Below are 24,488 nucleotides of genomic sequence, written 5' to 3'. Positions count from 1 at the left end.
ACCACGAAAGATATTCAGTAAATTCAGAAGTTCCCATGATAGCTCAGCAGTAACAAACCCAACTAGTACCCACGAGGATGCAGTTTTGATCCCTGGCCTTGCTCAGTGTGTTAAGGATCTAGCATTGCCATGAGCTGTGGCATAGGCCTGCAGCTGAATCTCCAATTCAACCCCCTAGCCTGAGAACCTTCATAAGCTTCAGGTGTGGCCCTAAAAACCAAACAAAAAAAAAATAAGAAAGAAAGAAATTAAATAAATTCAATATTATTTTTATTTCCTTTCAAGCCAGTACCGATGTCCAGTCTCCTTCATAGCTCAACTTGTTTTCTTTCACTTGCCTATCTTTGTTTGACAGTGTCTGAAGGAAAATTTAACACCTTTCTTCCTTTTCTTTCTCACCATTCATTACAGAAAATTAATTTATAATAAAAAAATGAAAGATTGGGGGAAAAAAGACTGACCTGAGGTTTGTATTGTGCAGGATGTGTCCAGAATTATTTAAAATTTGAACTAAATTATTATCCTATCATAGAACCACTTGCCTATTATAATCTCTCAATGTTTATCTAAACAGGCTCAAAGGGAATGTAAATGAAGCACATGAATACGTTAAAACAGCCAAACAGTAGAAAAATGTGGGTAGCCCTGTTATAAAAATTAAGCCTACAGGATCATATCTAGGCAGAGATACTGATTCAGTGTGGTTGTTGTAGACAAGACTGGATGTATACAGTGTTTCATGAACTCAGCAGGTTGGCACTTCCCTTAGATCCATGTACTTTGATTTTAAATATATATTTTTCTGTATAACAATGCTACATATATACAGAAAATCCCTATAGATATCCTACACAGATAATAACACAACAAGGGTTTGAATAGTGCAGGTCTATTTATAGGCAGATTTTTTTCAGGATTTACATAGTAATATACAATCTGTGATTGGCTGAACCTATGGATGTAGAACCTCAAATAAGGGCCAACTGTAAAGTAAGAAGCATATTTTCAACTGTGTGGGAGTCAGGGCCAACCTTTGCATTGTTCAAGGGCAAACTGTACATTATTTCAAAACAATGTATCATTGATGCAATTTAGATTGAGGTTATGAAGAGGTAATTAAGTATACTCTTCAGATCAAAATAATTATTCAGCATAATCTTTGATAATACGTATAAAAAGAATATCCAAGATCAAGCGAGCATTTTTTAAAAAAATGAATGACCAGTAATTCTGGTTTTGTGTAATGAAGATTAGGCTTCCAAAGTAAATGGAGAAAATAATAGCAACAACAACAAAAGCTTTTGAGACATACATTTTCTATTGAAAACAACATAACTCTCAAAAATATTCATCAGAAGAGTAAAGTTGTAGAGATGATATTTTTCGTTGGACACCCTGAAAGAATTGGGAATTCTAGGCCATTTCATCACCAAACAAAAAATAAAATCGTCTAGAATTAATAGCTTGGAGATAATTCTGGTTGAAACAGGAAGCCAATATAAATCTGCCAAGATAGGACTAATATGTTGTTTCTTCACAGTGAAAGTTAAATTATGATCCAACAAGTTCTAGACATGCTGTAATTTGGAGATAGCCTTATCAAAAAAGCCATAAAACTAAATAGTACAGTAATAGGTTGCTATAGCAACTGTGATGTGAAATAAATAAGTGAGACCTTTAAAAAAGCAAGTTATATGAAACATGCAAAGGTATGGCATAATTCATAAGGCATTAAATTCACATAAATTCAAAAAAATCTTGTTGAAATATGAATGCTTGCACTCTTCTTTTGAAAGGGTTTAAATATATTTAAAAGCTTAGAGGTACATATTTAAAAATGCCATGTAAAAGAAGTTTCTTGTTTGCAAGATGGAGAATTCCACTCAAGAGTATAACACAAAATGACTTTTAAGTGCATGTTATGTATTTGAATATTAAATATTAGTATTAATACTATCAAATCATCCAAGCACACACAATTTTAAAAGACCAGATTTTCCTAAAACAATTTTTTCCTTTCCTGTCACATTCTTCTGCTCTTCTCTCTCAGCCTCCCTCTCCCTCTTTTTACTAAGAAGTCAACATTTTCAAAATATTTTAATAATATGTTACACTACAATTAAATTGATAGAATAATATTTTCTCTATAGTCAGGTGAAGGAATATGAATGGTAGTAGTCATATTTGGTTTAAACCAGTCTCTCCACATTTCCACCAACACTTTTGTTTTTTTGATAATAGCCTTTCTGACAGGTGTGAGATATTATCTCCTTGTGGTTTAGATTTGCATTTCCCTGAGGATTACTGACATTATGTATTTTTCAATATACATGTTGGTTATTTGTGTGTCTTTTCCAGAGAAATGACTCTTCAAGTCCTTAGCCCATTTTTCAATCAGGTTATTAGTTTTTTTGTTTTTGTTTTTAGCTATGAGTTTTAAAAGTTCTTTATAGATTTTGGAGATTATCTTCTTATCAGATATATGCGTCGCAAATATTTTTCCCATTCCATTAGTTTTATTTTCTATTATTGTTCTCTTTGCTGTAAAGAAGCTTTTTGTTTGACATATTCTCATTTATTTTTGTTTTTTTTGTCCTCAATTTTGGTATTGTATTCATTAAACCACTGCAGAAACCAGTATCCAAAAGAATCAGAATCTCAGATATTAGCACTTCCATGTTCATTGCAGCATTATTCATATTAGCCAAGATGTGGAGACAACCTAAATAAATGTTCATCGAGAGATAAGTGGATGGAGAAAATATGATATATTCACACAATGGAATGCTGTTTAGCTTTAAAAAGAAGGACATTCTGGAGTTCCTGTTGTGCAACAGTAACAAATATGACCAATGTCCATGATGATGTGGGTTTGATCCCTGGCCCTGCTCAATGGGATAAGAATCCAGCATTGCTGTGAGCTGTGGTATAGGACACAGACGTGGCTCAGTTCTGGCACTGCTGTGGCTGTGGTGTAGGCTGGCATGTGTAGCTCCAATTCGACCCCTAGCCTGGGAACTTCCATATGCCTTGGGTGCCACCCTAAAAAAAAAAAAGAGCATTCTGCAATATGTGACAATATGACTGAATCTTGAGACATCATGTTATGTGAAATAAGCCAGTCACAGAAAGACAAATATTGCATGATTCCATCTATATAAGTTTTCTAAATTAGTCAAATCTGTAGAATCAAAGAGTAGACTGTTGGTTGCCAGGGACCAGTAAAGGGAGAAATGGAGAGTTACTAATCAAAAGGCATAAAGTTTTAGTTAAATAAGATGAATAAATTCTAGAGGTCTGCTATACAATATTTTACATACAGTCTAATGTATTGTACCCTTAAAACTTTGTTAGGAGGGTAGATCTCATGTTCAGTGTTCTTGCCATAACAAAAGAAAACAAATAAATGAAAGCTTATAATCAAATATTTATCTAATTTTCCTAGAGGAAACCAAATTTTAGGTAAGTTAACTGAAGTATTTTGTGTCAAACCCAGCTAAGTGCGTTCATGAAATCCATCATTCTCTTACTCCTTCTATTGGAATCTCAAGTTTTCAGAGGGATTGAAGAGCCCAGATTAAGATTTCCCAGGATCTCATGAAGGAAGGAATGTAAATGCAACATGCTTGTAACTAAAAAGACCTCAGTGAAAGTCTACCAGTGGAGTTTTCAGAAACCTGATTTCTGTCTTGATTGAAAGGTAAAGTGTCTGGTAGTATGAAGATTTTGTATTTATTTACCCTTCTTTATTCTTCTGGTTTGTGGTATCTTTGCAATAGTGGGGCCAGACTATGAGGAGGGTGTAATGTCACCTTCATGAGATAAGTGGAATAGAAAGATACATTGTATGAATAGATCAATGACATCATCAAGCTACATTGTCAGTCCTGGATCATTCATTCAATACCAGGGCATTGTTTGTTTATGTGAGATACATAATCCCCCCCCCCTTTTTTTTTGATAAATCAGTTGCCTGCAGCAGAAATTTGATATCAGTATTTTGGTGCCCTAAATGTTCTAACTCTTACATAGGATAGTCACATTAAAGAAAATAAAATCTTTTTGCTCTTTTGGTTTCGTTCTAGGAGGCAAATTTCCTATTCTCTTTAAATGGCATCTGTATCATCAGAATAAGTCAATATTTGTCCTTTAACTTGCATTTTTAAAGGCCATATCGAATCTATAGGCTCTATTTATAAGGCTCTAGCCTTCACTACTTCCAGATTTTCTCTAATTCTACTAGAACCCAATAGGAAGGGAATGGTTAAAACACAGGATTTAGCATATATATAAGTCCATTCCTTGGATAGTGGAGCCTCCCAGATAGACTCAGATCAAAAAGTTTAAAAGATTCAAGTACTTTCAATTCAATTAGCATTTCCCTTTTGCATCATTTTTTCATACTCACAGTGCCTCTTGATGAGAAAAGATCATGATGAAGAATGTGTTTATACTGATATGTGCTTACCTTAAAAATCTTTGTTACATGGATATGTTTAATTTACTAATGAAACATTTTAGATGTAAGTGAACTAGAAATACTTAAGCTGAAATCTGTTGGGCTTGAAATTACTACAATCAAGTCGCTATAGAAACGTAAATTAATTTGAAATTCCTGAAAGTTTTACAAGCTAGTTCAAGCAAAAATTAAGAAAACCTTCCACTATTATTATAAATACCAACTTGAGGTATCATTGTTGTTCTTGTTGTCTCGGGTGAGAATGCTGAACTCCAACCACTAGATATAAGTCCCCAGAATTTTGTTCCTTTGGAGAAAGAATTCAGCAAAGAGACTGCGGGTGGTGAGGCAATTAAGTGCTTATTTGAAGAGGCAAGAGAAGTGTTGAGAAAATATAGGCACAGACAGGCTGAGGGGGTGGGGTTATAGAAAGGGAAAGAGAAAGAGAAAGACAGAGACAAAGACAGAGAGAGGAGTTCCCGTCGTGGCGCAGTGGTTAGCGAATCCGACTAGGAACCATGAGGTCGCGGGTTCGGTCCCTGCCCTTGCTCAGTGGGTTGACGATCCGGCGTTGCCGTGAGCTGTGGTGTAGGTCGCAGACGCGGCTCGGATCCCGCGTTGCTGTGGCTCTGGCGTAGGCCGGTGGCTACAGCTCCGATTCAACCCCTAGCCTGGGAACCTCCATATGCCGCGGGAGCGGCCCAAGAAATAGCAACAACAGCAACAACAACAACAACAGACAAAAAAAAGACAAAAGACAAAAAAAAAAAAAAAAAAAAAAAAAAAAAAGACAGAGAGAAAGAGTAAGAGGGGAAGAGAGCAACATATGCTTTGGAGGTTGTTTAATCACTTGTACTAGGTTGGTCCTTCTGGAATTCCTATGGCCAAGCATTTTGCTTTGTCTGGCTTTGTCCTGACTCAGGGCCCTGCCCTCAGGATGGATTTTACCACCAGGGTCTCTGGGAAGTTGATGGGATGTACTAGGGTCTGGTGCCCCTCCTTTCTCTGACACCTCCCCCCCCCCCCCCCCCCCCCCCGCCCCCGAGGAAACTTTCTGTGAGTGTGTAGCTCTGGAGGTCAAGAATGAGAAAGAGATGGTCTCTATCTTTTATCCAAGCAGGATGCAGCTTTGATCTTGAAGTTATCTGTCCACAAGGAACAGATTACAGCTGCTCAGCCTGGGACCCATCTATGTCCTGCTTTAGTATTATTCTTATATTCTTATGGCAATTGGATATTCTTCAATTCCAGCAAGACTTTCTTTGATATCTATATTCCTTAGAGGGATATGTTATTTAAGAGTCTGATATTAGAAATTAAAAACAAAAACAAAAACACTTAAAAAAAGAATAAATAAAAAAGAGGTTTTTAAAAAATATCTTTTTATCACCAGATACCACACTTCTGATGAATAAAATTAACAATCATACTCAAGGGATTCTAAAGTAGACAAATTACATGTCAAGTGCCTTTTAGAATACAACGTGGCAAGGACTATATATAGCATAGCCATTCTGATAGAGTTTATGTGACTGCAAGTCTTATATTATTTATAAAACCGATTTCATGGTGATTCAAAAATCACATTTCACAGCTTGCCTTGTCAGATATACCACATGATTAAAACTGGGAATGGTTCTTTTATACTAATCAAATGGTCTAGCCATTTTCTCAGGTCAAATGAGTGTGAAAAAATGAAGCTTACTATCTTGGCAGTGATCTGCTTCATACTTTTATCATAACTCCTCTTTTACACTAGGCAACCATGACCTTAAGTCTGTTCTTTCCTACTAATTCCTACTTTATTTTTGCCCTCACCACTTAGAAATTTTGCCATAATCATTTCCTAAGTCTTTATGAAACAGGTTCAGAGTAGCAGGTCTAACAAAAGATGCTTTCTCAATAATTCCTACAAACTTAGCATCTGCACTGCTGAGATTTTCTTTGACAGAACAAGTAACAGAGTCTTGACTCAGATCACCTAAATTCAAATTTTTGTTCCACTTTGTCTTTGTGATTTTGGTCAAGTTCCTACATTTTTCTGTGCCTCACAACCTTTGACTTTAAGTTGGGGATAAGAGTACTGCCTAGCTTATAGGATTGTTGTAAGAACATACTATGTAATATCCATGAAACTGTATTTAGAACAATGGCTCTAGTACACGAATATTACTTGCCAATCATAATAGGATTGTTATATTATTATAATATAGGAGTAATCAGATGTTTTAAAAACACTAAAGCCATTTTATTTTGAAACAAATTGATGTGAGAAGAGTTCAGCCGACTTTCAAAAGATGTAGTAGCTTATATGTTTGAAATTGTGGAGATGCAAAAGGAATATAAAATAAATGTGTGAATAGAGAACAACACATTATCAAGAATGGTGACATGTCAAGGAAAGAAAAACAGTTATTTAATTATATCCTCTTAGGTTTCAAAACCAGTCTTCCTTCTGTGATTGGGTGATAAATATGTTACTTTATGTCTGAGAGCTTCTACTTAATTAAAGTGAGGAAAATATCACTTAACCTTCTGTGTTGTGACACATAATAAGTCTTGTACATGCACAATAAATTGTATATGTTACAATGTTCTTATCTTGTGCTTTGCTCTTTTTTTGTTTACTAGCCTCTTGTTGCCTTATGTATTCTTACCTCAGCCTCAAGACATGTGGGTAAATCTTTAGACTGTTTTCTTTACTTATTTTATGTATTTATTTTACATTGCAATTGACAACATTGTGTACACCCCTCTGATTTATCCCTTTAAAATGTTTTCCTTTTATTTCCTAACATGGAAACATATGGCTAAATTCATTCCATGATATTTTACTTAAGAAGATAATTTTATTTAAAACAAGAATTTTTAACAAACACTTAATATGAGGGAAAGCTGTTACAAAGTAATGCATATGTATTGATGATGTATCAGGCATTTTAAATTTACTATCTCATTTTAATTCTTAGACAAATATCTACAAAGTCATAGAAGTTAGTAATATTTCAAAACACTATTTTTCAATACTTTTAATTAACAGGTGATTAATACATAGATATTTTATAGGAGCATTCCTTTGTTAGTTTAATATGTTATGTTGTATTTTGATTTGATAATACACTATTCAGAAGGATTGCAAAGAAGATGTGCAGGGGTGATTATCACTTTAAGAAAACCTAATAAGATAACTCAGAGACAAAAAGTATACGAAAAAATGTGGACATTACACAGTCCACTCAATATAAGAAAACCAGGTAATAAATATTTTTACCACCAAGGCATTTGTTGACATAGGTAAAAGAAGCAGGAACATAAAAAGAATTTCAGTGGAAAAGAAGCAGCAGGCTTACATATACAAGGCCCTTGAATTATTTCTCAAAAGGAATGCAATCAATAAACTTATTGTCTATTTTGTTCTAAAACAAGGCAAAACTTCATTATCCACTAAAATACCTTTGATATTAAAAGGCAAGATTGTGGAGTTCCCGTCATGGTGCAATGGTTAACGAATCTGACTAGGAACCATGAGGTTGCAGGTTTGATCCCTGGCCTCGCTCAGTGGGTTAAGGATCTGGTGTTGTTGTGAGCTGTGGTGTAGGTCTCAGATGTGGCTCAGATCTGGCATTGCTGTGGCAGTGGCGTAGGCCAGCAGCTACAGCTCTGATTAGACCCCTAGCCTAAGAACCTCCACAATGCCTTGGGTGAGGCCCTAAAAAGACAAAAGATGAAAAGAAAAAAAAAAAAAAAAGGCAAGATTGTTTAATTTTGTCTTTTCCTTCTCATATGAACAGTCATTCTCCCAGAGAGAGCCTGGTGTCACCTAGTATTAAAATAATCCAAATTTATATATACCGTATGCTTTTGATCTGCTTTATGGTGGAGGCTGAAAATTATTGCAGCAAAGCAGTGATTTGTGATTAAAGTCTACAGCTTCAACTAGTTCAAGGAAAGGGTTGCACCTGATTAGAACTAGAACTAAGTGAGTTCAGTCCCTGCATGTACAGGAACGAAAATGCCTGCCATCCCAAGACACTGAAAAGGTGTATTTCTACCTTTCTCAAGTTCTGCAATTTTGTGCCCTAATTCTGCCACCTGCTGGTATGATATAGAACTGAAATGAGCTGACCAAACAGAATTTTGCAGGAAGCATACAATTAAGTTTTAATTTTCTTTGCTAAGTAGTTTGTATTTAAATTATATAAGTATATTTAATGGAGGATGATAAAGAAGGTAGATAACTTTTTTATGTCAATTATTCCCTATTTTCCATAACTGCTTTTAAGGACTTGATGTTAAAATAAAAGATTTTCCTATCAGGCATTCAGAGAAGTATGCGAACCAGTAATGTAACCAGTAATTTTCTAAGAAACTCAGATAATAAATATGCGTGGCTTACAAACCATCAATTTTAAAAATAATAATTCTTATATTTTCTTGGTTTTCTCAGCTTCTTGGCATCTTTTGCCTTCCACACAAATGTGGGCCAGGGAATGTAGCCACAATGGAGTCACATGAGGGTAAGCTATTGTATTGTTGCCATACAATGATCATACAGAAGAGGAGCTAAATCTGTACTGAGAGAAATTATAGGGACACTGTGTAATTACGGTTTGCAAGGAAACCTATATGATTATAATTTGAAGAATTTAAAGAAATTGCTTTTTCACACTTGAGGACAAAATCTTTATCTCGTGGAAACTAATTCTTTTTCCTTTTCAGGAGAGCAAAGACAATTATATACTCAGAAACATAATTAGTACAATACTGATTAAAGGCAACAGGCATTTTAAAAGACCATTTATTAGTCATGCATTTTTTCATTATGTCAAGAGAATATCTTAGGAAAAGGCAAAAAATAAAAAATTCAAAGAATTAAAAAATGCACTTAGTGTAGTAGATTATGCCTTGTTTTTTTAGCACTTTATCCAAATTAAAATTGTTCATGCTGATTAAATTGAAGTTAGTTAGATATATTTGTAAAGGCTGTCAGATTTTCTCAGGCTGTTTTGCAGAAAGTGGAGCCTGCCTGAGGCAAAGGCTTCTTTGCTAGTACTCTGCTCAGCAGAGCAACTCAGGGAACAAGTTGACATGACTTAAATATTACTTATAGGTCATGAAACTTTGAGAAGAAAGGAGTACCTTTCAGTTAATCATCCATATATTTGTGAATAAATGTCTTTGTAGTGTTGTCTGGAGGAAGAATCTGAGCATCAGATTGTCATTGCTAGGTTAGGTTACAAAAGAGAAAACTCCTGGACAAGCCAAAAAATAATGGCCAAAAGTTTTTTGTACATGTGCTCGTCAGTTTGTTTTAAGGTGTATTATAACAGAACTAAATATTTAAATTCAGGATGGCAAAGAAATGTCAATTTACTGTTACTTTTAAATTGTAAAATATGAAGCTAAAAAATCATCAAAATGCATGGTTTCACATAATGGTTACCAACCAGATTGCTAATGTATATATATATTTTCTCTTTTTATCTGTTCTTTTTTTGTTTGTTTGTATCATATCTATATAAATACAGAATTTTAAACCTTGAATATCCCACTCATATCACTACTAGGTGGCTATCGCCAATTTTTTTCTCTCCATTCAGTCCACTATTCTCATAGTCTACTGCCAATGACTCTGAAGACCCCAGAAAGGTCGCTGATGCTAATTATTGACAGAGAGGTGACCATTAATGGAGTTCAGGTGATTTCTGAAACTATCTTGTGCATTAAATGTTTCTCCTTGTCTGTACCGAGCTAATCAAGGTTTATGTCCAAGGGGGTAGGTCTTGTCTAAAGTTTCCTTCTTTATGGCTGTCCAAGATATTAGCTTAGTGTCCTCTGGTGTTTAAAATACTGCCAAGGGGGAGGGGTAGGGAGCAGGGTGGTTGGGGAGCTTGGAGTTAACAGACACAAACTATTGATTTTGGAATGGATTAGCAATGATATCCTGCTGTGTAGCACTGGGAGCTATGTCTAGTCACGTGATGGAGCATGATAATGTGTGAAAACAGAATGTGTACATGTATGTGTAACTGGGTCAACATGCTGTAGAGTAGGAAAAAAAAGTTGTATTGGGGAAAAAACTATTAAAAAAATAAAAAAATAAAATGACAGAACATTGTAAATCAACCATAAATTAGAAAAAATAAAATAAAATACTGGACGTGTGATGGCATCATAATCTTTTTTCTCTCTAGAAGTCAGAAGAGCTCTTCTCTTCAAATTTTGGAAATATTTTGTTACGTAAGTTTTTGAGATATACTGCCTTTATTCTCTCAAATAGCATCTTGATTCCTTTAGCATTCATCTGTAAAGTCCTATACCTAGACTCAAACACAATCCACAGAATTAGGGCAAGAATACAATTTGAGTGGATATATTCAAAGTTCTACTCACGATGATGGTCATTGCAAGTTGAAGATCAAAGTTAATAATGCCACAATATATTCTATAGTCATTAAATAAAACAAAAAGGAAAAGAAGGATCTTCCCTATAGTAGAACACAAAATTTTATATATATACATGTATATACACATTTAGAAAATCTCCAAATCTACTCTAAAACTAGTCGGTTAAATTTTGAGATGGAACAGGATTTTTATATAATTTGAAGTTAAATACCTATAGAATGATTATTAATTAGTTATAATTATTAATGATTTTACAGAGGAGAGAAGTTGTGGGCACTGCCTTTACCAAGTAGTCAAACCTAACATTACCAAAGGCTGGGGAAAAATGACATCATGCATCTTCAGATACAAGGTATTAAGAAGGATGCAATATGGATGGTGGGTATGCCTGACAAAGAGCATAAGGTGAACCTAATCACTAGGAAATATCAGACGAAGTCAATTCAGAGACATCTTACAAAATAACCGACCTATACTTTTTAACAGTGTCAAGGTCAATAAATAGAAATAATGACTGATGACTCTGGAACTGCTCCAGATTAAAGGTGGCTAAGGAGATATGACAACTAATATCACATGTGATCTTATATTGGATCCTGGAAGGGAAACAATACCTATAACGGTCATTATTTGGATAACTGACATATGAGCAGGAGACTTTATGATTACACTATTTCAATGTTATATTTTCCAACTTTTAAAACTCCATGGTTATGTAAAATAATTCCCTTTTTCCTTGAAAATACAAACTGAAGTGATAAAGGTAAAGGGGCAATACATCCAACTTGCTCTCAAATTATTCTGAAAAATAAATGTATACTTATAAACAGAATTGTAAAACAAGTGAGACAAATTATTAATGCTCAGGAGTAAGGGCAGCATTGGATGAACGATACATGGAAGTTCATGGTGTTATGCTTACAGTTTCCTTGTAAATTTAAAATTACACCAAATCAAGAGCTCTTAAAACTTACTTCCCATCTTATACACCATTTCATGATGGCCCATTTTCCTTAGCAAACGTTGTGCACCTTGGTTTTCTCTTGTCTTAAAATATTCCCAGGAGTTCTTGTCATGGCTCAATAGTTAATGAATCCGACTAGGAACCATGAGGTTGTGGGTTTGATCCCTGGCCTCGCTCAGTGGGTTAAGGATCAGGCATTGCCATGAGCTGTGGCGTAGGTTGTAGATGCAGTTGGAACCGGCGTTGCTGTGGCTCTGGCGTAGGCTGGTGACTGCAGCTCTGATTAGACCCCTAGCCTGGGAACCTCCATATGCCATGGGTGTGGCCCTAGAAAAGACAAAAAAAAAAAAAAAAAAAAAAGTTCTCAGAAGACACTTTGATCCTTCATTTAAGTAGATCTCTAGAAATCTGGGCACATAGGTTTTAATAAAACTATAAAACATTTATGTGTATCTTTACTGTGAGCAAAATTTGGTTGAGAAAGTAAAAAGAAAAAAGGAATAATATTCTGTCATGAATACTTATGGATGCCTTAGATTAATGCCCTAATTTGAGGGAATAAATGATTGTATTAAAAGACATTCTTTATGTAGGACAGTGAACAGATTTCATAGCACATAGCTAGTGCCCAATAATATTTCATATTACCTATCAGAGATGAAAATGCAAATAAAAAAGTGTATGGCAAACAAAAAGCTTTCTTTTATCTTTTCCAAATTAATAAAACATAGTCACAATTTTTTATTGTCTGGTTTCCCCAATGAAGAGAAACTAATTGGGCTTAACATTTCTAATTAAAAAGAAATGTTTTCAATTAATTTATTTTATCATGTCTTGCTCTTTCCCAAATCAATGCTATGGTGTATAAGTTACCTCCAGAAAAGATGGATATTAAGAATCTGTTATGAAAGCCATGTAGTATAATATAATAAGTTTATCATAATAGTAACATGTATATTGACACCACGATTTTCATAGAAATTAGAGAGTATAACTTATTTCTATCTTGGTTAAAGAAATAGGACTGCTGTTGATTTGTTAAAGTCAATACCTGAGGTTAAAAAGCATCTATGAAGCAGGTATCCTATTATTCCCATTTTAAAGATTTGGAAGCAGAGGCCTGAAAGGCTTTTATCAATTTGCTTAATGCTACACAGCTATTTTGCTTTTCAATAATATAGACAGGTAATATAGACAAGTAATTTAGAAATATTTGTGTTATTTGATGAGTACAGACCATTCTCTACTCAAAAGAACCATCATTATTTTTAGAAACTTGCAATTTAAATAACAAAATTCCATATTGCTTATCTTAACATCTGAACATAAAACTCAGTGGTAGAAGTTTGCCTGCTAAACTTGTTGTCAATTATTTCACTGTTTATAACTTATGAATAATCTATTGAATGATAAATCATAGAAATCAGTTAATACAAAATCATGACACATTTATAGCAAACAGAATTTGGCTGTAAATAACATGGCAGTTCACACTTTTTTTCAGGCAAATGATAATATGTATAACAAAAATGCATCCTAAGGTATTTAAACTCTGATCAGAGTGAGTTCCGTAAGAATCAGCAGCTCAGTGCCTCCATCAGGTGGAGAGCAAGGAAGAATTTCCGGAGGTTGTTTATAACTCCCCAAATTTGTTTGAAACATCTGGGCATGAAGCCTAGGACCAGAAAGGTCTTTGAATTCAGACATAGGTAGTTAAAGTCATTTTGTTTTTTATTTTCTCAACATAGTTTTATTATTTAATTCAATAGATGAAATATATGTTTATACTTAATCTTATCCATGTGAAAAGAGTACTCTTTGAATTTTGTGTTATAGTTACTACTGTCTGAAAAAAAAGTTATGAGACCCATTGTGCTAAATGTTCCAGAGACTCAAGGCACAAATTGACACTATTACTTTTCCTTTATTATTCCTTATGCATTCTGTTTTAGATTATGTTATTACATTAATCATCTGGTATGAAAATCCATCCTAAAACATTTCAACACCTTAAAGAGAACTTTCATTTCCTATTTTCTTATCTATTTGTAAGGGTTAATGTTTATCAGACTTTCCATTTCATCATAACTAAGCAATGATAAGAATGTTCTTAAATTATACTTTATGACAATGAACTACCCACAAGACAATTTAAATGCAATTTGTTGTGCTGAAAATATTTCCCCTAAAAGTGTTAATTGATCTCAGTGTTCAGACATTAATTTAAAAACACAATGCTATGTAATCAAGGCTGAGTAGACCCTGCTTATATTGTCTCTGAGATATGATTATTGCTCTGTGGTATAATGATCTTTAATGAAAATCAAAAGTCGTAAGGACATGGCAACATAATGAATTTCCAGCTGGAAATATAACTTGTAAAATGGGGATAATATGAATGTTTAGTCCTTTTGGAAGGAGGAAAAAGAGCAAGATAAACTTAGATCTTCACTGGGGATTAACATGGTAATTACACACATATTTGAAAAATACTTGATTGTTGCTTGTACTTGATTGATATTTAATTGTTTAACTCAGTACAGCTCTCGGAAAAACTGAGCATTTTGGGGGGAAATTATTTATTTTTCAATAATTGTATCAGTAGGTGCACTACTAGGATTATTTTAAATTTTTTCTTTTTTTTGTCTTTTTGCCATTTTTCTTGGGCCACTCCTGCGGCATATGGAGGTTCACAGGCTAGGGGTCTAATCGAAGCTGTAGCCACCGGCCTATGCCAGAGCCACAGCAACGCGGGATCCAAGCCACGTCTGTGACCTACACCACAGCTCACAGCAACGCCGGATCCTTAACCCACTGAGCAAGGCCAGGGACCAAACCTGCAACCTCATGGTTCCTAGTCGGATTCGTTAACCACTGAGCCACGACGGGAACTCCAAGATTATTCTACACTTTTTGTAATGACTTGGAGAATAAGTAAAAACTAATCACTTTATTACTCTGTTTTGAAAAATATATTGAGTGAAACTGATTGTCACTTTGAATTGGGAAAACTAAAAATTTATAAATGTCTTAAGAGTAAAACATGTTTATTTGTTTTCCCAAATCATTAATATGTTTTGAAATAAAATGTAGTATCAGAAATAAAGCTTTGTAGCAGATACTGCTACTATACTACACTAGACATAAAAGGGTTGGTAAAATTTTATTTTCATGTTGAATATTTCTGAGATGTTAAAATATATTCAAATATTTCTTTTATAATTCAAAATATACATGCTAATATAGAATTTGAAATATATATGAAAGATATCAAATATGTACTCTACCAATAAACAACTATAGCTCTCTGAAATAAAATGTAATTTATTGTTAAGCATTTTGATTAAATAGTAACTCAACATTTCATAACCTCTATTGATTTAGAATGAATTTGTATATTTATAGTGAATTCATTGAAATAAAATAATTAAAACTGGTTATTTGGTACTGAACTGAGTTTAATTTTCTATGAAATAATTTTATTCAAATTTGCAATACCAGACCACAAGCATACAAAACTACAAATAGCTATGAGGAATTCATTCGATTTCTTTAATATTCATTTTTGAAAATTTTTGGAGTGATCTTGAAAGTTGACAGCCTTTCTGACAAAATTTTCCAACTTCCTTGGTTTGTGTTTGCATTGTGTAAATGTAACTCCCGGTATATCAGAGAAGATTTAGAAGGGTGAAGATTAACTTTTCTTCTCATTTAACTAAAATTAAAATGTATATTTCTGATTCAACACATTAAATAGAGTTGTATTTGCCCCTTTATCCCATAGCTTGGAATGGAGAATTAGGATTCTTTGAAAAATTAATAAATTCAAACACCATATCATACAAAGAAATTATCACTCTAATTTTATTTTTGTATATCCACCAGGAAAAAAAAATAGACATTTCCTCTTAATACTTAGAGTTGAGATGAAAATTTATTTGAAGCCATGACTGTAGAAGAGATGGGTAATAAGATTAATTACCATCGAGCAGAGCAAGATGTAACAAAAGCTCTAGTAGTTTTCACCTACTATATAATTCAGGTTACAAATGTGCAGATGACAAGGGACATTTTGAAATGAAAATGAATGTTACATAAATAGTATTTCAGCAATAGTTGGACCAATAAATAACATTTGAAACTATATTTATTTTTGAAACATTTTTATTAAAGTATAGTTGATTTATAATGTTGTGACCATTTCTGCTGTGCAGCAAAACTAGATTGTACAGCAAGAAGAGTACCTCTAGAAACTTTACTAATATTCGAAGAGATGGTCTTATCAAGGGAGATAATAATAGCAGAGCATAAGCGAATCCATTTAACGGAGAGAATCAGAGAACCAGGCAAGCAAATAATACATGAATTTACATAGAGAAGAGATAGTTATCCAAGCATTTAAGTGAGATTATAATATACAGTCCAGGACGATAAGTAAAAAACATAGTTTATGTATCATCTAAGCACGACTTACAGAAATGTTGACTTGAAAATTTACTGTGCGACTGATCCACCCAATTCATACCCCTTCACCTCCCCACATCCTGCAATGTAGGATCCTGATTTATTTCCAAGTTTCGAAACAAAGCTAATACTTGTGCTATGCACATAGTAGACTTTAATAGTACTATTTTCTATTTGGAAGGTTGTCAAAACAGATGTATATGAGTGGGGAAAAAAAAAAGAAAGCTTATCCAGATATAATATAAATACTTAGATACAGATTACAACTATTTTCTTGAGTTTTTCTGTTTCCTACAGAATAGTTACTGTGTTCCTTATTTAAAGTCAAGTGATAGTTCCACTTATTATGTATTTTGAAGTGATAAATGTTTTGATATTTAATATTTTTGATAATTAAATATTACTTTATTTTGTCCTATTGCTTTTACTATTGTTTTTTGAATCTCTAGTTTATTGATTTCCTCTCTGATCTTTATGATTACCTTCCTTCTGCTGACTTTAGGTTTCATTTGTTCTGTTTCCAATTCATTTAGGTGGTGGGTTAAGTTGTTGATTTGAGATTTTTCTTATTTTTTGAGGAAGGCCTGTATCACTATAAATTTCTCTCTAAGCTCTGCTTTTGTGGCATCCCATAGGTATTGAATGGTTGTGTCTTCATCATCATTTGTCTCAAGGTATTTTTTAATTTCCTTTTTGATTTCCTCATTGACCATTGGTTTTTTAGTAGCATGTTGTTTAGTCTCTATGTGTTTAATTTTTTCTCATTTTTTTCCTGTGGTTGATTTCTACTTTCATACCATTGTGGTCAGAGAAGATACTTGAAACAGCTTCTATACTCTTGAATTAGTTGAGGTTAGTTTTGTGCCCCAGTATGTGGTCAATCCTTGAGAATGTTCCATGTGCGCTTGAAAAGAATGTATATTCTAATTTTTTGGATGTAATGTCTTGAAAATAACAATCAAGTCTAACTTTTCTATTGTGTCATTTAGGCTCTCTCTCGCCTTATTGACCTTCTGTCTAGAGGATCTGTCCACTGATGTGAGTGGGGTGTTAAAATCTCCTACTATGATTGTGTTCCCATCCATTTCTCTTTCTGTGTCTGTTAGTATTTGTTGTATGTATCTGGGTGCGCTTATGTTAGGGACATATATATTGATGATTGTAATATCCTTTTCTTGAATGGATACTTTTATCATTAAATAGTGTCCTTCTTTGTCTTGATGGCCTTCATTTTAAAGTCTATTTTGTCCAATATGAGTATTGCAACTCTGCTTTCCTGTCTTGTCCATTGGCATGAAATATCTTTTCTCATCACCTCACTATGTATCCTTTGCCCTAAGGTGAGTCTCTTGTAGACAGCATATTTTAGGTTTTTGCTTTTTTATACAATCTGCCACTCTGTGTCTTTTGATTGGAGCATCTAGTCCATTGACATTTAAGGTAATTATTAATAAATATGTATTTACTGACATTTTAAACCTTGTTTTCCAGTTGATTTTGTTTCTCCTTTGTTCCTTGCCTTTACTTAATCAGTTAATAATCAAGTAGCAATTGATGATAATGATGTTAGTACAATTCTTTAATAATAAAGAGAGTGATGCACATACTAAATAATAATGAAACTCCTAACTGGTAAGTGATCGATTTTGTCACTCTCTAGGATAAATAGAAACACATGTCACAGTGCATCCAGTCAAAATTCCATTCATTATGAACTATTTTTAATATATGTCTTATACTTTGCAGAAATCTGCAAACAATTGATGATTGTCATACTGCTTGCTTTAAAGTTATCACTCAGTAAAACACAGTAAATTATAGTTGATGTATGATCACTCAGTAAAAATATGGTTAAATCAGTAACTTAAATGAATATGAGTCAATTAGATAAAAAGATAGCATATATTTCCTGATTTTTCAGAGGGCTTTTTTTTTTTTTTTTTTTTTTTTTTTGCAGTGGTTCATGGGCCAGGATTTGAACTTGTGCCACAGCAATGACAACACAGGATCCTCTTACTGCTAGGCCACCAGGAAATTCCTGCATATGCCACAGGTTTTTAATGACACATTTTCCTTTGTTAATTACCAAGTAGTAGATAAAAGACTAATTACTATCCGGCCCTACAAGATTGAAGTGTAATCAATAGCTAAGCAGAAAGGAATTGGATTTTTATATATTGCATCAACATGTGGGAAAATTTATTTGGCTGTCAAAATATCACCTCTCACCATCCATAAAATCATTTCATTTTGATGGACCCTAGTATCTGCTGATATTTTGGTAAATTATTACTGTTGGAGAAAAATAAATCACATGGTTTCCAGGCATAAGGGCAAAATTCTCTTGGGTCATTAACTAACATCTACTTACTAAAATAATCAGCTGACAGATGAGAAACCAAGTATCAAAGGGCAAGCCTACATGTTCTGACTAGTAAAAACACAGATAGGGGAAAATGAGCTTACTTTCATGTCTTCATAAGGCACAGATGGAATTTTGAAGGCATTATATTTTATTTAAAAGTTAAGCGTCATCCAATACCACATGAATAACTCTGTATAATAAATAAATAGATTTCTTCAGTGAACATATGGCATATTATTTGTACAAGTTAAAGTCATGTAAAGTCTATAGATACACTTGTGTTTCTAATCAGTATGTTCTGGATGATTTCACAACGAGCAAAAATCAGTATTTCTTTCTGAAATTGATAAATTGTCAGAAAAAGACAATTCATGTAGAAGTTTCAATTAGTCTAAGCAATTTTTGAGAGTAGGATCAAAAATGTGCCGATTTAGTGTCTCTAGTGAAATATTTATTAAATGCGAAATAATCATTCATGACTTAAGTACACCGAAGCAGAGATAAAGACTCTACCTAGCCAAGAAAGAGAAAAATGGAATATTTCTAAAATTAATTCCAATTCTAATAAATTTTCTGTTAAAAAAGATCACAGAAGAGTTCCTGTCATGGCGCAGTAGTTAAGGAATCCGACTAGGAGCCATGAGGCTGCGGGTTCCATCCCTAGCCTTGCTCAGTAGGTTAAGGATCTGGTGTTGCCGTGAGCTGTGGTGTAGGTCACAGACGCGGCTCGGATCCTGCGTTGCTGTGGCTGTGGTGTAGGCTGGCGTCTACAGCTCTGATTAGACCTCTAGCCTGGGAACTTCCATATGCCATGGAAAGTGGCCCAAGAAAAATGGCAAAAAGACAAAAAAAAAAAAAAAAGAAAAAAGATCACGGAAGTCAGAATATGTAGCATGCTATAATGTGTGTGAGAGGCAGTATTAGTATTTTGGGTTTCCATATACTGTTTAAATAAATTTAAACAGAAAAATTTTCCATTTGTAGTTTTTACAGCGAATCGTTTCATTTTTCCAATGTTGTCTATTTCGTATACAGCTATAAATATACAGTTACATAGAATCTAACTATAATATTCAGTTCTTGACATGTAAAAAAAAAAAACTCCATGTACTCAATAACTTACTGATCAGTTTATATTTTCATTTCTAATTTGCATATAATACACTCTATCATCATATTACAATGCTTTGAGTTCTATGTGTCTAATTTTATGCTTTTTTTGCCACATGAATCTCATTTGAACCTGTCAACTCTGAAAACTAGCTTTAGGTTCTTTTTACAAAAGAAGTTTGTAACAGAAGTTAAGATAGATTAAATATACAGTTCCATGTCAAACTACCACTAAGTGTGCCATAGCCAGAACTGAAAATAGGCATGGCCTGTTTAACACTGGAGACATAGCACAATCTAAACTCAGAAAATCATATCTGATTTTCTTTATTCCCCCTCAGCTCTCCAACAGCAGTGGTAGAATTATTGCATGGTATATGGTGGAAAGGAGATGTGAGGGGGCAATCGACCTCATATTTTAGTTTATCCACATTAAAAAAAAATGAGAATTATTGAATTAGTGTTAGTTATCAATCTTATGATAAATATTGAGATATATGGAAAGACGTATAAATTCCTGTAGCTATTTTTAGTGATGTAGTTAACACCAATCAAGTTATCCAATTTGCCAGGCTGGACTCTCTGCAAATATAAATATTCTGGTAGAATTTTTTTTTTCCAAGCAAAATATAATTCCTTTTTTAACATCAAAACCAATATTAATATTGAAAAATTAAAATCAAGGCATTAAGGAAATGGAACAATAATCGTGATGCAATTCTAATTCATTTATGGCTGCTGCCCCCCAGCAAAGATCTTACTTATTACTGAAGGAATAAAAGAGAAAATTAACACATTCCCCCCAACGGTCTAGTGATTTACTGTCTTAACTTTGTAAAATAATGGAGAGGTTTCAAAGACTGATTCAATTTTCTGAGCTAATATTGATACTGATTTTACGGATATTAAGAAGACTGTAAAAATGCTTCCTTGTGTTATTTCTAGTGACTTGTGTAGTTGATAGGCAGAGGGAATGTTGAGGAAACAGTCTTCATGTTCTTGTTCTCAACCATCAGCATATCACCAGAATTCAAAAGGACCAGAGGGGCTAGTCTCCTAGATCTGTCAGGTACCCAGCAGGGTGTTGTCTACATGTCCTCCAGTGGTTACCAGAAAGAGTTAAAAGGATTACCTAGAGCACACTTCCCCACTCTCTCAAATACCTCCTAGCCATGAGACTCTCTGTCATCTTCTCGTCTAAGCCCCAGTTACCACTTTAAATCTCAAACCATTCACTTTCTGATGCTCCCCAAATTTTCACATTCATTTTATTTTGACAGATCTGTCATCTTGTCCATGAGCTCTGTCAACCCTTCAGAGTGAGTTGGATAAAAGAAGGCATGGCTCATAGTATTTCTTTATTTCATCAGAAAATGGAAAGACATGTTTTTCACTGTTACATTTTAAAATCTGTAATATTTGTAAAGTGTGACATGTAACATATTACAATTTGAATAACACTGGTGAACCAACCATAATATTTAATGGGATAGGCATAAATTGGTAATATTGGTGTCAAAAGCCAAATCAATTACTCTGAGGAATTAAAATGATGGAATTCATTGGCACACTATGATTTTCCAGGGCTATGAAGAAATAGGAATTCCTAAATTGCAAGTAAAGTTTAAAAAAATGTGTAGTTACTACATCCAATATTTTAATATTTGAAATTCTCCTTCCAGAGTTCAAATTATGCAAAACATATCTATAGAATAAATAGTTTATTATCTAAGTTTAAAATGTCACCATAACATTCTCCATTGAATGTGACAGTGGTATTTTAACGTATTTCTCATAAGTATACTATGCTAACAGAATAAAGAAAAGACAGATTTAACCTGTATATTCTCAGAATGCTTTACTGATGCAGTAGTGCAGAGAAGCTAATAGGTAAGAGTAAAAGAAGTAATATATATATATAATGCTTTTATTTAACCCACATGCCTGTTGTCATATATTTAAATGGAATTTATCTTTAGAATAATTTTAAATTGATAGAAAAATAAACATGAAGATAGTCCAGAGAGTTGGCATACTCAGTTTGCTCCATTTTTAACATTTTACAATGGCATGTTACAACTTTTACAAATACTGAAAATATATTGATACATTAATCCTTTTTTTTTTTTTAAGGTCCGCACCTGTGGCATATGGAGGTTCCCAGGTTAGGGGTCTAATTGGAGCTGTAGCCACCGGCCTACTCCACAGCCACAGCAACACAGGATCTGAGCTGCATCTGCAACCTATGCCACAGCTCATGGCAACGCCAGATCCTTAACCCACTGAGCAAGGCCAGGGATCGAACCCGCAACCTTATGGTTCCTAGTCGGATTCATTTCCGCTGAGCCATGATGGGAACCCCTTGATACATTAGTGATTAAAGTCTCTACTTTATTCAGGTTTCCTTAATTTTCATATAATGTCCTTTTCTGTTCCACCATCCCAATGTGCTTCACATTTAGCTATTAGGTCTCCTTAGAGTCCACTTGGCTCTGACAGTTTCTCAGACCAAGAGGAGCAACTTCCAGACTTGATTGAAGGAACCCTGCATCAGCTCGATACAATGAGCTTTGAAGCAAATATAACAATTTGTTGAGATGCTTGGTCTGGGATTGAATGTGCTCTGTGGGTAAGATAAAATAAACAACCAGCTATTAAAGTGGAAACCAGCTATTTGAGCAGAAACTGATAGCTATTCTGAAGTCCTTCCTCCCCATCTTCCTCTGTAGGGGTGATGTTCAGCCTGGCACAGTGCTGTTCTAAAATAAGATCTCTATTTCCCTTCTTCTTATGTAGCTAATGAGGGCATGTGACTAGATTCAGATGTCCAAAGTACGTAGGAGTATTGAGAGGCAGTTGCAGCAGTTTTCCTTAGAAAGTGGCTTGGAAATAATCTTTGTTTCTTTTCCTTAATTTCTTGTTTTTATTTTTATTTTTTCCTCCAGGAATACAGTCAGAGTCCTGGAGAGTGAAGTCCATGTTGCAGAAGGTGAAGTGATGAACACAACTTGATCCTGGGTCTCTGACGACTTAATATAGCAGAGCCTGCATGCCTGCTCTTATTTGCATTCTTATGAGCTTTTATTTTAAATTTAGATGAAATTCTATTATTTTTAACTGCACTTATTCTGGGATATTTTTTCTTTATATCCATAGCATAGCCTAATCAAAACTAATATAGTTAATGAAGCCAGGTATTAGTTATACAGATTAGAATGTGTGACTTCATTCCTTGTTGGCTTCGTGTTCTCTTAGTTCTTCTTACATCAGTAACATACATGTGCATGTTTTCAGATTGAGCATGCAAGCTGACCTGTTCCTTGGATCAGAATGAAAGAGAGTTTCTCCCACAATTTGACCTCTAGAGTAATGCTGGGAAAATGTGTAAGTTTTTTGTTTGTTTGTTTTGTTTTTGCTTGTTTGTTTGTTTTTTACAGGGGAATAGAGGCAAATACACTCATGCTTGGCATGGAATGAGTAATACAACTTTTGCCTCTAAAATGGGAATCTAGCCTTTTCTACTGGAATTCATGAAACTGTGATATATTAACCTGTGAGCTGGTACAAAGGATAAATGTCAGAGACTCAACAGTTCTTGATATGGTAAACATGATCAAGCAAATTATCTACTGCGGGAAAAGCCCTGCACATTTCCCAGACAAAGGAACCTCTTCTCTAGCATGGGAGAGCTGTCTGCTTTTGCTTGTCCAGAGGTTTCAGGGGAATCTGGGTATTAAATTTCCTCTAGAAAATTCACTGGTATCTGCTTTTCCCATGTGGCTGTAACTCACTCCTTGCTTATCAGGGATCAGTCCTTGCACGGGGACTTACTTGAATGGGCTGTGAATTCAACCATTGTGCCATTTAGCTACTCTACCAATATTCCTCAGCCTGATTTTCCATCAAAGCTGGCTCTCTGGTTGCTGAAGGAAAGGATATCTTTTGACACTTATGTAAGCTTATCTGACTGTCAAACTTTCCCTTGAATGGTATTTTGGCTGAACTGGCCCTGCAAATTACTTTTTATAGGTGTATTAATGATAGTTAAGAAAAGTCAATGGAGTTTCCGCCATGGCGCAGTGGTTAATAAATCCAACTAGGAACCATGAGGTTGCAGGTTCAATCCCTGGCCTTGTTCAGAGGGTTAAGGATCCAGCATTGCCCTGAGCTGTGGTGTAGGTTGCAGATGCGGCTTGGATCTGGCGTTGCTGTGGCTCTGGCGTAGGCCGGCAACCACAGCTCTGATTAGACCCCTAGCCTGGGAACCTCCATATGCCGTGGGAGGAGCTCTAGAAAAGGCAAAAAGACAAAAAAAAAAGAGAGAGAGAGAGAAGTCAATGGACTTCTTTGCCCTTATAATTCACTGTTCCTAATAATTCTCAGATTTTCCTTATTTTTGGATAATTCTAAAAGTATTATACTAGGCCAGTGCATTTCCTTCTACCTAAATACCATTCTAATTCAAATCAGGTAAGAGTCAATAAATATTATGCTAAGAAAGAAGATGGTAGAGTTTTTTTGTCCACTAAATTGTGTCAATCATTAGCCAAACCCACGTACCTTCAAGACTTCCCTGGAAACAGCCAGATTCAGCTGGCCTGAGCAGACTTCAGTATTTACAAGTTTGGTTAATGTGCAGAAAAAAAAAAAAAAAACCCAAAACACAACATAGTAAGTACCGGCGATATTGATAAGACACCAATGGTGTCTGTTGCTTC

The 24,488-nt window shown here is 34.4% G+C and overlaps 1 protein-coding gene across 12 annotated transcripts in view; it reads right to left on the bottom strand.

Moving 5' to 3' along the window:
* The window catches only part of LOC146398660 (uncharacterized), a 519,413-nt gene that overhangs the window by 225,004 nt on the left and 269,921 nt on the right, over positions 1-24,488 (bottom strand). Inside the window, exon 5 of one of the 12 annotated variants that reach the window (XR_014820073.1) lies at positions 21,888-22,393. The exons of 10 other annotated variants lie outside the window; for them this stretch is intronic. The gene's annotated coding sequence lies outside the window, so the exon portion shown is untranslated. Of the gene's footprint in view, positions 1-21,887; positions 22,394-24,488 lie in introns of those variants that run through there. One more of the 12 variants, XR_014820083.1, reaches the window with a different exon arrangement.

Source organism: Sus scrofa, chromosome 11 (genome assembly GCF_054392235.1).
Source record: "Sus scrofa isolate SSC_HxYL_T2T_F1_AM1 chromosome 11, Sscrofa_HxYL_maternal_Yorkshire_Landrace_v2.0, whole genome shotgun sequence".
NCBI classification, from domain to species: Eukaryota; Metazoa; Chordata; class Mammalia; order Artiodactyla; family Suidae; genus Sus; species Sus scrofa.
Note: the sequence above shows the minus strand (reverse complement) of the source record. Positions and strands in the feature narration are given on the sequence as shown.